The 4915-nt window shown below is 56.2% G+C and overlaps 1 protein-coding gene across 1 annotated transcript in view; it reads right to left on the minus strand.

Annotated features, from left to right (window-relative positions):
* The window catches only part of CNIH3 (cornichon family AMPA receptor auxiliary protein 3), a 98500-nt gene that overhangs the window by 92542 nt on the left and 1043 nt on the right, over positions 1 to 4915 (minus strand). The window lies entirely within an intron of this gene.

Consider the following 4915-nt stretch of genomic DNA (forward strand, 5'->3'; position numbering starts at 1 on the left):
CCGCGGGGGGGGGGGGGGGAGAAGGGACCAGTGGCCGAGAACACAGGATCTGGGGACAAGTGGTGACAGCCCTGGGCGCCAGCAGGGAGGACAGAGTGGGAAAGGCTCCAAGTCTGGGAATGGAGCACAAATGTGGCGGCAGAGGCGTGAGTCCAGGGAAGGGCAGGCGCCTAGGTGTCCCCGTCAGTGACTCTGCCCGCTCCGTGGGCCCCATGGGAAGTCTCCAGCTGGGAGAGGGCAGGCCCTCAGGGGCTCTGGGAAAACGTGGTGGATCTGGACCAGCATCACAGGGGCCAGAAGGATCCAGGCCAGGATCACCTGACTGGAGGGTCAGGAGGTGAAGTTGAGCCTCCTGCGACCCTACTCCGGAAGCCCTGGGCATGGGCAGACGGGGGCTGAGCAGATCCCTAACGGGTCCCTGGGGGACCGGGGGCACAAAGGGGCCAAGAGCAGGGGTGAGAGCCGGCTGGAGGTCAGGGAGGTCAGGTGGCACAGGGGGAACACAGCAAATGGTCCCAGTCACACGGGGCCACAAGCAGGTTAGCAGAGTGCATGAGTGAGAGCCCTGTCCGCACCCCCAGAAAGGCGGGAGTGCGGAGGGGGAGGCGATGCGAGACTGAGACAGATGCCAGCTCCTGTTGGGACCCTGGGGGCGTGGCCGACAGGACGTGCACAGGGCAGTGGGTGCCGGGTGGGGAAGGGGAAGGTCCCCTACTAGGAGGGAGAAGAGGGGGCCGGGGCAGGGGTGGGGGTGCTGGACGAGGGTCCAGTCAAACAGGCCTCGAGATGCAGGCGGGGACTGGGCTCCGGTCACCTGGCGAAGGCTCCACAACGGTATCTGCCTCTGCTGTCTGTTCAGCACCTGGAACATCCCAGTCAGAGGTCACGGCTGGCCCTCAACACCCCACCCCAGCTGGGCTCTGAACCTCACCAAGCAGTCGGGCTGGGGGCGTGCCTGCTTGTTGGGGGGTCCGTGGCTTCTGCTCCTCTCTCCCCTCTGGCACCTCCTGGTGGGGGACAACCCTGCAGGGTGGTCAGCACAGATGGCACACCTGCTGGAAGGTGCTCTCTCTGGGAACAGCCGGCACCTGATCCCACGCTGTGACCCCCCCCCCAGGAGATGCACCCTGCACCCTGCACCACCACCGGCCATTCTTCTTCTGGAACAGCAACGGGTTCCCAAGTGTCGAGGACGGCAGAAGACGTGTGCCCAATCCCCCCGCCCCAGAGGCTGTCCCTGAGAAGCAGCCAGAAGCCATGTGAGAAAGGAGCTCCCTGTCGGCCAGAAGCATGTGCAGCCCAAGGGGAATGAGAAGTTACCCAGCAGGGGGTTTGCTGAGCCCCTCGTACGTGCCGAGCACCATCCTGGCTCTGGAAAAACACGGTGACCCAGAAAAGGTGCTCATGAGGCTTCCTTCCCTGAGGCGGGGGCTAGGGAGGCATCCACACTGCCTGCTGGGGACGTCGGGCCACCAGAGGAGATGGGCAGTCCGGGACGGAACAGTGCAGACCACATGAGGCACCCTCACCTGAGCAGACCAAAGCAGGGTCACATAAAGACAGGCTGTATAGACACCGGGCAGCCTAGCATTTCACATAAGCCACTTCGTGTTTCCAAACAGACACTTGGAAACCCTGACAGGCTGACTCGGTCCCCAGGGCTGGACCTGCGACAGGCTGCAAGTGGCTGACAGCCTCGGGTGCAAGGACGTTCTGCCAGCCACACCGCCTCTCAGTAAACGCATGCTGTGACCCTGTGTCAGCCGGGAAACCTCTCCCGCGGGCCCGTGCTGCGGGAACCGGAACAAGTGTTATCAGGATTAATCTTGTTCTTTCAAAACTCAAGAGTCCTTAGAAGTGACTCTAGGTATTAAAAAAAACTTTAGGGGCACCTGGGGGCTCAGTTAGGTAAACATCGACTTTGGCTCAGGTCGTGATCTCATGGTGCGTGAGTTCGAGCCCCGCGTCAGGCTCTGTGCTGACAGCTCGGAGCCTGGAACCTGCTTCAGATTCTGTGTCTCCGTCTCTCTCTCTGTGCCCCTGCCCTGTTCATTTGCTCACTCCCTCTCTTTCAAAAATAAACAAACATAAAAAAAAAAAAACGTTAAAAGCTAAAAACCTGAAAATGAATCTTTGATCTTTTCAAAGACGGTTTCATCTGTGTTTACACAAACGTGACAGTCGGCAAAAGGCTGAGCCGAGCTGTGCTGAGACATCTCATGCCAGGAGACGCTGCTCATTCTCTCCCGGCTGCAAACGGACATCGGTCCGCATCCGAACCCATCCCCATGCCTTTTCTTCCTTCTAAACACCCAGAGCCAATTTTCTTTAAAATACACAATGTTTGGATGATGAAACACCCAAATCTCTTTCTGGAGAATAAGATTAACAGTGATTTTGTTCCATACATGTCCCTGTATTTTTGAAATTTTCCACAAGGAGCCTGTATCATTTTATAAGCAGAAAAACTGATTTCTTTACAGAACGAAACAGAATCTCCTCCTTTTCAAAGGGACGTGTAACATGTCAGGTGTCTTTGTTATTATAATTCTAACTAGAAGTTCTAGCTCCAAATATTTTATTTATACAGAGAAAAGTAACCCTCTAGGTAAAAATAGGATCCACTATTATCAAAGTTAAACACACCAAAGATAATACGGTTAGAAAACAGACATGGGCACACCAGGCTCAGACTCGGCTCCAATCCCAGCTCTGACACACAAAGGTTGTGCAAGGTTCATAACCTCTCTGATCCACAGTTCCCTGGTCTATAAAATGTCCGCTGTGAGGAGTAAAGGACTTCCGGGGCAATAAGAGGGCTGTGTGCCTGCAGGTGTGCAAAGCCAGACCCCCCTTGACACACGCATGTGTACACACGCACCAACCAGAAAACAAACCCTCACATTCTATACGCTCCAAATGTGACAAATAGTGGCTGATGTAAAATGAACCGGTAATTTAAAATATTTTCATTTGAAAACAGATGCAAATAAATTTTGAAAGCAAAACAGGAGACGTGAAAGCAATGTGCTTACAGCCACAGCCACCCTTTCTCCCAGGCCTCCCGTGGGAAGTAAACAGTCAGTGCCTAGAACTGGCCTTTTGTCCGCACTCAGCGTGTAGTGAGCTACCATCATGACTCCTGAGCAGGTGCGTACCGTTAAGCAAGATATAGGTGACGTCTTCATGTTTTACAGCCCAGACCTAGCAATGGGGCCAGCTCTTTATCTGCGGTGCCCAATTCATTCCTGGGGATGTTAATATATGCTAAGCAATCAATATGCCTCATCAGATCAAAAAATATATGAGGAAGATAAGAAGCCAGAGAGAAAGCAAACCACGGCCTACCCCAGAACTAGTTCTCCTAAATTTTCCTTGAAGTAATTACCACCATCTACGCAACACCCACACATACAACATGTGCATCGATTTCTCCTTTCAATGTTCAGCAGCTGATCAATGTGGGGAGCCCGGGGCCGTTTGACCCGGGGAAGAGACGCAATAAAGAACAAGGGGCTAGAGACTCCGGAACACTTCCTGTAACATGAATTCAGAGAGCACAGATTCTTCCTGTTATTAGAAACTGGAATCTTGCCACTCACATGGGGATCTGGTCAGGACCTGACGGCATCCAACGAGCCCTGGACAAGGGGGTGGGGGCTGGGGACCCGGCCAGTGGGGGCCGATGGGGGATCACGGCAGCGCCCGGCTTTGACTCACACATCTGCTCGTCAACCAGCGGCATACACCATCCACTTAATTAACCTGCTCTTGAATTATTTATTATCTTCCCCTGAGTGAGAGCAATTATTCTTGCTGGCTACCCTCTCTGCTCCAGAGGCTTGTTCAGACCACTCCAATCCTGGCAGTTCAATGGAGTATCTGGTACCTGCCACCCTCTGGCCACGGCAAAAACACGAAGAAACAGCAAGTGAAGTATTTCTCACAAAGGGGAACCGTGAGCCTTCTGGAATGCAGATAGCCTCCCAAACCCAAGGAAGCAGAGAAAGCTCCCCTGAAGGCATGAACAAGTCCGTGCTGCCCTGTTTAGGCGTGATCTGCCCTGCACCCCTTTTCATTATATATCAGGTAAAGTTTCATTCTCCCCGAATAACCTCAACAACTTCTGGGCTCAATGCTGCAGCGATAGACCCGGGTTCCTGGGGCAGAGGAGAGGCCACAAAATCCCATCACTTCCCACCACAGGATTTTTGATCCTCGGAAAACTCTTGTGTCTGAATTCCTTCTCCCCACCCCACCCTCCAACACCCTCCAGATTCCCAAACCCACTGACGCACAGGCTTGCACATCCAGACGCAAGGGGAAGGCTGGGGACCTTCCAGGTCTAGCGGCTTCCTTGCCTCCGGGTCCCTGTCCTCACTCTCAGAGCCTCCCCCAGGGGCTGCGCTAGCCTAGTGGCATCTCAACATACACCCTCTCGCTCTAGAACTCGCTTCTACAAACCACCAGCACCCACCCACAGCCCCTCTGGTGGGCTTCCCAGCATCAGCCCCTGCGGGCGCGCTCTGCACGGCTTGCCAGGGACGAGCCTCCGGGAATCCGTCCTGGGGTCCCTCCGCGCCTCCGGGCTCCCTGGGCGGGCAGGCTGCGCCCGCTGGCTCGGTCCGGAACTGCCCACCTCACCGTTCCCCTCCGCACCAGCTCCCCGCGGGCGAGGGCAGGGGGCCTTGAGGGTGGTCGGCTGGCCAAGCGCCGCTTGGTCCCCGCGCTGCGGCCTCCCCCTGCCCCCTACGCAGAAGTGCTCCACACCCTGGACCCACAGCGCACCTGCAGACCCGCGGCCCACCTCCACGGCCCCCAGCCCACTTAGCCCTCGGAGGGCGGCGGGGCGCCGGGCGCGGGCAGTCTGCCACCTGCCGGGGGTCTTGTAGGGGCTGGTGACCGCCGAGGGCGG

Source organism: Crocuta crocuta, unplaced genomic scaffold (genome assembly GCF_008692635.1).
Source record: "Crocuta crocuta isolate KB4526 unplaced genomic scaffold, BGI_CrCroc_1.0 scaffold322, whole genome shotgun sequence".
NCBI classification, from domain to species: domain Eukaryota; kingdom Metazoa; phylum Chordata; class Mammalia; order Carnivora; family Hyaenidae; genus Crocuta; species Crocuta crocuta.